This window comes from Eumetopias jubatus, unplaced genomic scaffold (genome assembly GCF_037043125.1).
Source record: "Eumetopias jubatus isolate StellerSeaLion01/CBP00866 unplaced genomic scaffold, mEumJub1_p1.0 scaffold_3, whole genome shotgun sequence".
Classification (NCBI taxonomy): domain Eukaryota; kingdom Metazoa; phylum Chordata; class Mammalia; order Carnivora; family Otariidae; genus Eumetopias; species Eumetopias jubatus.
The window spans coordinates 86,591,407-86,603,004 of NW_028274809.1; the positions used below are offsets into that span (position 1 = coordinate 86,591,407).

Genomic DNA, 11,598 nt, shown 5'->3' on the forward strand with positions numbered 1-11,598 from the left:
TTAATGTTTATATGCAATAAATTCTGTGATCTTTACCTTATATAATGTTATTATCTATGCACATCTTCCATTTTCAGAAATGTGCTCTTCTTTTCTTTCCACATTGCTTGTCAGGATTTTACAGGATAGTCAAGAATCCACTTGGACTTATTTTAGCGATGAGAAGGAAACTTCCCTAAAGGGAGACCCGAAGCTGTGCTCTCCATTGAGTAAATCCCTGTGGAGTGAGAAATGGTGATTGGCAGTAGCTGACCAGGACATCTTGAATTTTTTCAGTCACTTCTTTCCTGAATACACAGATTCCTTTAGCTGAGTGCAAAACACTGAGTATTTCATAAATGCCAAAGGTGCCAGTCATAGTGGGAATTGGCTTTTGAGAAATAGCTTACCCCTAGAGAATGCAAAGAAAGCTTATCATGCGCTTACCATTTGTGAAAATGCGTCTTTCAAATTCTCTCTGTGTTGCTAGATCTCTGCCTCTGGACTTTTTGCTGGTAGGTGCCCTATTGCCCTTTAGTATCCCAAGTGAGAGAAAAAAGAAAGTAAGCTTTTCTCTCTCCTATTAGCATATCAGGTATATTCAATGTTGTGCTGCTGGGTTTTATAGCTGTCTTAGGCAGCCACACATCGGCCTCCAGCGACTAGAACTAACAAGGGGAACCCCAGGATGGCTGTCAGGACCTCCATCTTCCTCTGTTACTCACACTAGGAGGTGGCTGGCCAAAACCACGGTCCTGTGGGAAGATTCTCCCTTAAAACTCTTAGAAACAGTAATGCCGTTTTCATCGCTCTTCAAACCAGGGTTGAACCAATGACTCTGTATTTATTGGAGAAGTGCATTTGTTCACATTTGGTTGTGGTTCATAACTTCTGTGCACATGAATAAATGTTGTGCTCTTGGTTCAAAGAGTAACCAGGTCTTAAAGATAAAGTATAAATTAAGATGTGTCAATGAAATCTAAATGAGATCATAAATAACAGATGAAATGCAAGGGCTTAAAACTTAAGGGTAAATGACTGTATAGAGATCTGAATTTCCAAGTAGATTCAGATAAGCATGTCCAAATTTGGTCCCTCAGTGTATTCAAAACTGTCGTCAGCCTGACTCTGGGTCAATTCTATCACTTTAGTAACTGTCCATGGTGTGGTGTGGTGTGGTGTGTGTGTGTGTGTGTGTGTGTGTGTGTGTGTGTTTTATGGCTAAATTGCTGGCAGAAAGGCTAATAGTATGTTACGGATCAACCTGACAGCCCATAATCTAAAATACAACCTTCTTTTTTATGCTGATGGTGAGTAAGAGACAGGCAGGGCTAGGTTGGGAGAGGTAGGAAGGGGCCCAGGGATCAGGCTCACAGAAACCCCCAAAATGCTGAGGTGAAAGGAAACCAGAGATAAGGGAACAAACCAGACTAGGCATGTGGTGGGGGGGAGGGATTCATTTTTTATGACAGTCATCTGTGACCAACAAAGAATAATCAGACTTTCAAAAAGAAGTAAGCCATTAAAGATGTAATCACCAGTCCTTACTCCAGCCAAGACATCACAAGAATGATAAGGCCACAAGCTCCCTGGTCAGTTCTAAATGAAAGACTATCAGTGGAGGCCCACGTTGGCAACCCTGTCGAGACTCCTCTCACTCTTGAGAGCTTTTATTTTTTTTTTAAAGATTTATTTTGACAGAGAGAGACACAGCAAGAGTGGGAACACAAGCAGGGGGAGTGGGAGAGGGAGAAGCAGGCTTCCCGCTAAGCAGGGAGCCCGATGCAAGGCTCAATCCCAGGACCCCAGGACCTGAGCCAAAGGTAGATGCTTAACGACTGAGCCATCCAGGTGCCCCACTCCTGAGAGCTTTTTACTGTATCCTTGCTTAATAAAACTCTATCACTTCACTCACTCTCCTTTGTCCATGAGATTCATTCTTTGACTCTGTGAGACAAGACCTTGCTCTCCCGCTTCATTTTGGTGCCAAAACGCAAAAACACTCTCACTGAGGGCTGAGTAAAAGCAGACTCTTTTCTTTCTTTCTGGGGAGATGTCTATCCCTTGGATAACCTCTTCTTTTAATAAACAACAAAACCGGGCACCTGTTGGCCAGTTAAAGGCAAATAGCATGGCGGCCGGTCTTAAGTCTCAAGTGACAGGCTTCCGAACAAATTTTAGTCAATCCCCCTTCCCAAGAGAAGGTTATGTTGGCCTAATCCTACCCAGTTCTCCTTCTGTTCACTGGCTTTTCTTAAATGTCTTTTCCCACCTCAGGGACTGTGCCTATAATAGGGCCCTTTCAATCTCCGATGATCAGTCTGCCCTTTTAATCAGGGATTCATTTCAGGAAGAATGTTACCTATGTAGATATGAGGCTTTTTTAAAGTATGTTTCCTGAGAACTTAGTTCAGGAGGAGGATTTTTTGGCCTGACTGATCAGGCATCATGGAGCTAGGAATACAAGCGAATTTATTTGACCAAATAATGAGGGCTCAGTCAAGAGAGCTCTGAAGAATGAGATCGTTAAAAGGATTCCCTGCTTTTTTAAGGTTCATCTGGGGAGTGCACGTAAGGACTGGCAATCCAGCCCTCTGATCCTGCCTTTTGATTACCATTGGTGACCTTAGGGTCTCCTTGACACATAAAATGATAGAGACTGGCCCTGGGGGCCACACCTCGGGAAGCCTTATCCATAAGCAGTACACACCTCTCACTGAGAGACCCTAGCTGTTCCGTTCGCATTCTTAACCCTCTAAAAAGAATATTAAAGTTTAAACTATTAACCTCGTTAAACCCCTTATGATTAGGCCAGACTTCTTAGGGAAATCCAGAGGAGACAAGGAGGATTGGGTGACAGACGGATAAGAGTGGCTACTCCCACTGACCTGAGCCCTCCTGGACCCAATATGTTAGGACACTCTTTCACCTTGTGTAGGAAACCATGGGATGCCTGGGTTCACAGGGGAGAGCTGATATGTAGGGATGCCTTCACAGTTACCTCTCTATAACAGGTATGGGGTAACTCCTACCAGGATCACAAGATGGAAAACAAACCATTCTCTGTGGGGACTCCTCTGAATTGGGTACTACAAAATTGGGTAATTTCCCCTTGTAAAACTTTCCTAGTGTTTTGCATGGATTAAACATGGCAGGTTCTTCAAGGCAAGGTAAAATAAGGTGTGATCTTCCTGGCAAGGCATGGTCTCTTCTTTGGTTCCGAAGGACTCTCCCTTGGGGTGCCTTTTAACCTACTGAAAACAATTTGGATTGCAAATTTAGGAAAGGACTGAGCTCCTGTAACACTGCGTGACCTCAGTGGGACCTATCAGGTCTCTTCTGCAGGAAACAAGGTGAATAGATGGAGGTACCCTAGATCCATCCAGGCTTTCAGGGCTCTCAATTAGGACCCAGACCTAAGGGCCTCTTGAGAACCAGACCAGTAAACTCCCTCCTGACATACTGGATAATTGTCTCAACAGGCCTCCTCCAAATAAGCCTAGGTTGCTGGAGGAAACACAGACCCTCCCTAGCAAAAGGGACACTGACTCTCACTCTCACTCTCTCATTGTTCCTCCTAATAGATGTGGGGGCTTCTCTCCCTCACTCATTTCCCAGGTTGATGGCTATAATTGGAGACAACTGTGGTTAGTCTACCTCAGGAAGGGGGCTTTAAGGAATATTCCCAAGCAGCTGCTGAAACTCTCTTTCGGGAAAGTTACCTGTCTTCTCTGGCCTGACATGGACTGACTAATTCCACTTATTGGTGGAAGAACATGGTGTTTGCTCATCTGTCCAAGTGGATGAGCTTTAGAACCAGGAATGCTTTTCTTCTGCCTCTGGCTGCACTTTGCCTCTTTTGTCCTCCCCCTCCCCCTCCCCCTTCTCCTGTTTCTGCATCACCTTGGGTGCGGTCTGCAAACACCACTCACTTCAGTTTTCCCCACCAGTGTCTCAGATAAAAACTGACAATAGGGAACAAACTGATTGACTTTTAAAAGTGGACCTAGGTGAGACATATTCACTATTTAAACTAATTTAAGTTTGTTGGTTTAATTAAGATAGACATGTCTTTAAAATTATCAGCATTAAATATAAAACTTTTATTCTATCAAGGTTTGCTAAAGGTCAAGTAAGCTCGCGTTATCGCTGTTGCAATTTCTTAGCAAAAAATTGACTTAAAATGATGGTTAATTGTCTATCTCAAAGTTTTCATGGGTAATTGTTAAGATAGCCTTCAAAGTCTTTGGTAACCTGAAACTTTAGAGTTTTGCTTGGATGATAAGCAGGATTCAGCTCATTGGCCATCTAGGTCTTTTACAAATGGGATAAAGTGCTAAAGCATTGATTACTGGATGTAGGTTTGTGCTTTGACTTCTTACTGCAGAGAAACTAAGGATATTTAAATCTGTTGGTAAACATGTTTTGTGCTTAATTGATTCATAAATTTGCCATCTAAAGAATTCTGGTGTGACAATTCACAATTGGTTACTACTTAGTTTTCACTGGAGACTAATGTTTGTAAGAGTTAAAATCCTGCTAAAATAATTAAGACTTGATGTGGTAAAGAAAAGCAGAAGAAAAATTATTAAATTTCCTTACTGCCTACAGCCCATTGACAAGTCCTTGAAACAGGCAGAGTGACATGACTCTAAAGACTCAACTGCCTCATTGTTGACACTTTGCTAAAGGCAAAAAGCAATCCTGTCCAACCCCCTCCCCCCACCCCAGGATCCTGTAAGCCTACTTAAACATATAAAAATTCTTTTGGAAACTTCCTTTATCTCTAAACCACCCAAGATACGTGTTGGCAACCATTCCCTAAGCATATGGCCCCCCGATATATATCTGAAGGGTCTCATGACTAACGTTTTATTAAACGGTAATAAATGACCTTTTCCCAACCATAGCTAGCCCCCTCGAGATCCTGGAAACCTTGCTTCCAAAATTCCTTAGAGACTTAAACTCTCTCTAACCCCCTCCCAACTTGAAAGTATATAATGGGCCACTCCTCATGACCCCATTGCCGCTCTTTCTGCCCAGGGCTCCTCCCCCATACTTTAATGAAATCACTTTCTGCACCAAAGACACCTGAAGTATTCTTTCTTGGCCATTGGCTTTGAACCCTAAGGTCTTTCCTACATTAGATTGATGGAAATAAGGGAAGCAAAGCTATATTAAAAAAAAAAAAAAGATCCAAGAAATGGGAATGGTTGTTTGGAGAGAAATGGCTTAGGACAAAATCTCAATGTAAAGGAAAGTTGTAGGTTTGTTGTAGGGAATTCTTTGGAAAGGAATTTTACATGTGGTCAGGATGGACTAAGATTAAAATGAAGGGATTTTAAAAGTACAAGGGTATAAGATTGAAATTCTGCTTTTCTTTCTGTTCAAAAGACAAAGTTTTTTTGAATTATTGGTCTGCTCTTGATAAGAAAATATAGTTGTTTACTTTTTTCATTGTCGTCGCAGAAAAACCAGTTTCTATGTTTTGCCTTTATCGGTCTTTGATCACTTAATTAAAACTTCTCATGTTAAAGAAGCTAAGTTTTGCTAACAGCTATATACGCCTACATATTTGCCTTTGGAATCTCTTATTGTCACCTTGGTTAAATTAAATTTTGTAATAACCTGTAATCCTATTTAGGCATGTGCTTTAAACCTTTCTAAGGTTTTAACAAACTCCCCAAGATTTAAATTGTAAATGAAGTCTCTTTGACTCATTAGGCCTTTTTATTTGGTATTTTAAATTACTCCAGAAACACTGTTAAACAAATGATAAGCCTTAGGTTACATTTGGGTAAATGATATGACTATTCTAGAGATGATATGCAATTCCTAAAGTTTTACTATGTTTTAATATAAGGTTACCACTTGATATTTGATCACTGAAGTGTTACCTGTCACAGAAATAACCTGATTTCCTTGCCAGCTATATTGTAAACTCTCAATCTCATCAGATCTTTAACCATGCCCATTCTGAGTTTTTGTCATTTATAATTGTTCTTATTCTCTTGCAAAATGATTTTCATCTTCAAGGAGGTTCATAAAGAGGACTTTAGGAAAAATACAGGTTTTTGAGGTCTTTCAAATCAAACTGAAATGGATAAAAATTTCCAAAACTAACTAAAGTTGCAGTCAAATTAAACAAGAATAGTAACATGGGACTAAATGAACTAAAAAGATAATTATAGTTTTGTGACTCTTGTTTGCAATACTGATTCTCTAATGTTTGCTCTCTCAGATTTAGGAAACTTTCTCTTAAGATATCTATGACTTACAAAAGTGTGATAAAGTATTTATTTGTAAACAATTGGAAGCATTTAACTTTTCTCTCTACCTGAATCCTCTACCTGAATTCAAAAGGTCTCAGTAAGTATTCTTTCTTCCATGGCAATCATAGTCATTTGCATAAGTTCAAGAAGAATCTGTTCTCCTAAAAAAAAAAAAAAAAAAAAAATTCTGTTCTCCTTATAACAGGACACCATTGGAAACATTGATTATTTTACCAAGGCTTTGACTGGAATGTCATATTTGAGAGACATGCAAGACTCAGTTATGACCAGACAGCTTTGAGGAGCCAAGGTTGACTTTATAAAACATGGAACCATAAAGTCGTTGGAAATGTTGGCTGATAATTTGCTTACAGAGTTCCCAGCAGCCTTACCAGGTGAGTAAAGAATATCACTTCCTGGGAGGTGCAGGAACCTCAGGATTTATTGCGGACCTCCTGAAGAGGAATCCTTTGTAATTATGTTTCAATAACATACATTTGCGGATGTTAAATTTAGTTCTTATTGTCTTTGAATGTTGTTTGCCTAAGCTAGACAGCTTGAGGTAAACTTTAGAGAAATTGCCACAATAGCTCATGTATAGGCAGTCTTCTTTTTTATATATGTTTTTTTTTAAAGATTTTATTTATTTATTTGACAGAGAGAGACACAGTGAGAGAAGGAACACAAGCAGGGGGAGTGGGAGAGGGAGAAGCAGGCTTCTCGCGGAGCAGGGAGCCCGATGCGGGGCTCCATCCCAGGACCCTGGGATCATGACCTAAGCCAAAGGCAGACGCTTAACGACTGAGCCACCCAGGCGCCCCTAGGCAGTCTTCTTGCTTGTTATTCTGTGGGGATAATAACAGGACCCCATGGGCATATGATTATTTAAACAGATGGGGAAAAGATGGGATTGATTCCCAACAGTTGTATAACTCAACTAGCACCTTGACCAATTCTGTGTGGCTGGGATGACAGAATCATTTCTTCAAAACCAGAGTGTTCCGCCACTGCATGGGGTTAACTGTAGGCTTATGGAGATAATGGATGACTCCACTTTCTTTTTGATTGGATTGGATGATGTACTTGGGGATGCTCTTATCTTCTGAGACAAGTCTTCCCCCACTTGCTAGTGATTCCTTATAATTAGGATATTGTTAAGGCTGGACCTCAAACAGAGGGCTTCTTTCTTGATGGTTTTATTCCTTAGTCATATTTATCCTAGAAGCCACCTCTGTTGAGGTACAATTGCAAACAAAGGCTTTAGCCAAGCATACAACAGCCCTCCTGGTAAAAAGAGCCTCAAAGCTCACTATGGGACTTCCAGGACTTGCGTTAGGACAGCAACATAAAATAAGCAAAACAGTATGCTTGTTTAGCAGGACTCTAAATGGTACTTCCCTGGCACTAGATCTACGGCCAAGAATTAAGTGAAGTCAGAGAAGGACTTCTCAAGTACTACACCACTATTGATGGTCTACTATTGCTACACCATTTGGGGAGTGAGGAATTTCCTCCACATGTGTTGTTTTAACATTACAGTTAACTCCTGCAAGGTGTCCCAATTAATGGGGGACATTTGTGATCAATTAAATAAGATCAAGATAACCACTGATCTATTTGACAGAATTGGTAATTGGAGATCTTATCTAAGGCATGTGATCATAATTTGGGGCCTAATACCTGTTTCATGTTTATCCTTTTGCATATGCTGATGCATGTACTGGTTGCTGTCCATCATGATCCCCTGGAGCCATACCGAAGGCCCCTGGACCCACCCCTGGATAGATTCTAACTGCCATACCTCCCACCACCCCATTTCAGCAGGAAGCAGTCAGAGCAGTTATTGTCCCATTTCCTAAGGGCAGTTAGGGTTAGTATTCCAGGGGGAAGAATGAGTAAGGGACAGAAAGGGCTAGGTAGGGAGAGATAGGTAGAGGGCTAGGGGATCAGGCTCATAGAAATCCCCAAAATACTGAGGTGTAAGGAAACCAGAGATAAGGGAACAAACCAGACCACCCTGCCCTAGGTGTGTGTTATGGGGGTGGGGTGTGTGTGTCTTTTTTTATCACAGTCACCTGTGATGAAAAAAGAATAGTCAGACCTTAAAAAAGAAGTAAACCATTAAAGATGTAATTGCCAGTCCCTACTCCAGCCAAGACATCACAAGAATGATAAGGCCACAAGCTCCCTGGTCAGTTCTAAATAAAGGACTGCCCACACTGGCAACCCTATCAAGACTGCTCTCACTCCTGAGAGCTTTTTTCTGTATCATTGCTTAATAAAAGTCTATCATTTTACTCACCCTCCTTTGTCCACGAGATTCATTCTTGGACTCCATGAGACAAGAACCTCACTCCCCCACTTCAACAGTACATCACATAATTGTGAGTTTGTCCCACTTCCATTCAGTTAAAATACTGGAAATAGAGACCCAAGATTCTCCTCTAGGAATTAACAGAAAAGCAATGTATAATTAACCAAACTGTGGTGTGCAAAACTTCAAAATCAGAGTGATATCTAAGACATAAAAATTGATTAAAGAAGCTGTTTAGATTTAAAAAAATAACTAATTAGCACATTTCATAATAGCCCTGCCTGTTGGTTGAGACCTCCACTTTAGAAACAAATGCAAATAACCACACAAACCCTGTATGCACTAAGTATCATAGTGACCCTCCCTCCCTAAAGATGTCCACACTCTAATCCCTGGAACCTATGAATATGTTATTTTCCATGGAAAACATGGTTTTAAGATTGGATGATGAATGCAGAACTTGAGATTATCCCGAGATAAGGAGATTATTTTGCATTATTCAGTTGGCCCAATCTTATGAATCCTTAAAAGTGGAGACCTCTTCTGGCTGGGTTAGAAGATGATGAGGAAAGGACAGATTTGTAGCATAAGTAGTACTGGACCACTGCTAATGGATTTGAAGATGGAGGAAGGGGGCCACCAGCCAAGGAATCCAGGTGGAATCTAGAAGCTGGGAACGGCTACCAGCCGACAGCCAGCAAGCAAATTGGGATTTCAGTACTACAACTGCAAGAACTTGAATTGTGCCAAGACTCAAATAATCTAGGAAAGGGATTAAAAATTTAGAGACTCCAGAAAGAAATGGAGTCCTGCTGCCACCTTGATTTTAGTTCCAGTGAGTTCCATGTTGGACTTCCAGGAGGCAGAACTGTAAAATGATACATTTGTATTGTGTAAGTCACTGAGTTTGTTGCAGTTTGTGAAAGGAAACTCTTACACTGCTGTACAGACCAGACATCTACCCATCTCATCTCTCTATCTAAATATCTGTATGTATCATCTATCATGGGTCTTGCAGTGGTTTTGAAACCTCACAGTCTGGCCCCACATACGGGCCTTGGAAATTTCTTTACAGCACGGACTGGAGGAAAGGAAGGAGCAAGAAATCGGGCCTCCAGGCACTCACTGCATTTCAAACACAGTAATTCTCCTTTCACAAGTCGTCATTTGAATGATGGATGATTCTGCTCAAGAAAACCTTAAAACCACTGTTTTACTGCATTTTTTTGATTTATCTTATTAAATGAGTAAAAAACAGCAAATGAAAGTATTGATTTTAATGATAAGGACTACAGGTCTCATAACCTAAATACATTTGAGGTGAAAGTTTAAATTCATTAGGAGAGTTGAAAGTGGAGAATATTTTGACCCAAATAGATGCTCATTAGACTTAAGCCTGTCAGCTGTGTGTTCACTTGTGAAGGGAAAGAACAAAGTAAGAAATGTATGAAATGCTTGAAATATAACAGCAAAGATCACATCTAAAATGTGATATGCAATTAGAGATTTTATATTTTAAGCTTCTGGGAAGGGCTCTCCTTTAAAACCTGCAAGCCATATGACTTAGAAAGTTAAGTCAAACATATTTTCAGCATAATAATATACACGAGAGATATCTAAAAAGAGGGTGCTTCCATTGCAAGAGAGTTTTCCAGGAAAGCAGTAAAAAGACAGCAGTTAGAAAAACAAACAATGGCAGTGTGCCTAAGCCTCAGGGAAGAGAGAATGTGCTCTGGGCTTCAAGTAATCATGCAGGCTTTGCAACAAGTCTGTCTTATTTGGGAAAGATATAAATCAGGTCCTTATGGCCCAGTGGTACTATTACTTTATAGTCCAAGAACCATCTTTCTGATAATAATCAGCCTTTATATGTAAGGTCTGCCTGCAGCGATTGAAAATGCTGATCAGTATCTGACAAACTCAATGGTCATATTTCTCATTATAAGTAAATAACTTCTCTTTCTTTCTCTCAAGAGGAAAAAAAGATAGACACATGGATAGATATACACAAATATATAGGATATAGATAGATAATAGATAAGTATATAGATAACAATATAGATATGGATATAAATACATAGATAAACATAGGTATATCCATAAATAACATATATATCAGTCTCTAGGTCTTTCTCAACTGGAATATCATGAGAGATTTAGGTCCTGTTGCCCTAAGGCATCCGTTGAAGGTTATGAATTTATCTTTTCACTTATGCATTTAAATGGTACTCACTGAAACAATTAAGAAAACAGTCACTCCAAACATTTCCTATGTTCTGTGGTTCAAATGTGGAACTGAGTTGAGAAACTGCAATTAAGGTGATTGATTAGCATAAGTTATTTTGCCACCCACATACCTCAGATTTCCTGGTCTGCACACCTGTGAACCATCTCTGTATGTTGACTTATGTTATCTCTACCATTAAATATTATATTGTCAATGATCACATACTTTATTTTCCCCAAGTTCTGTACATTTTTCCTCCTTCTAAAATCCTAAAAATCCAATGGACAAATACTATTAATTAGGCTAAATTATCCTCTGCTTATCAAACCTCATTGGGGATGCCCAGGGTGCTTGGCCTGGTGCTAGATGCTAGGTGGACAAAGCTAAGTATCTTTATCCTCTTAAGAACTCATAGTCTCCAGATCTTCCTTGACCTATAGAGTGATTACATCTTGATAAATCCATCGTAAGTTTAAAACATTGTAAGTCAAAAATGCATTTACTACACCTAACCTACTGAACAACCATAGCTTAGCCCAACCTACCTGAAATGTTCCCAGAACACTTGTATTAGCCTACAGTTGGAAAAAAAAAATCATCTAACACAAAGCCTGTTTTATAATAAAGTGTTAAAGATCTCAAATGATTTATTGAACCCTGTAATGAAAGTGAAAAACAGAATGATTGTCTGGGTACAGAATGGTTGCTTATCCTCGTGATCAGGTAGTTGACTGGGTGCTATGGCTCCTTGTAACTGCCCAGCAACACAAGAAAGCATCATAACGAGTATCACTAATCTGGGGAGA

At 40.0% G+C, this 11,598-nt stretch overlaps 1 long non-coding RNA gene across 1 annotated transcript in view; it reads left to right on the forward strand.

Annotated features, from left to right (window-relative positions):
- LOC114224571 (uncharacterized) overlaps positions 1 to 6,687 on the forward strand; it is a 106,086-nt gene extending 99,399 nt beyond the window's left edge. The window contains exon 4 of the long non-coding RNA XR_015767877.1: positions 6,457 to 6,687. This is a non-coding gene — a long non-coding RNA (uncharacterized LOC114224571). The remainder of the gene's footprint in view (positions 1 to 6,456) is intronic.
- Positions 6,688 to 11,598: the final 4,911 nt, after the last annotated feature.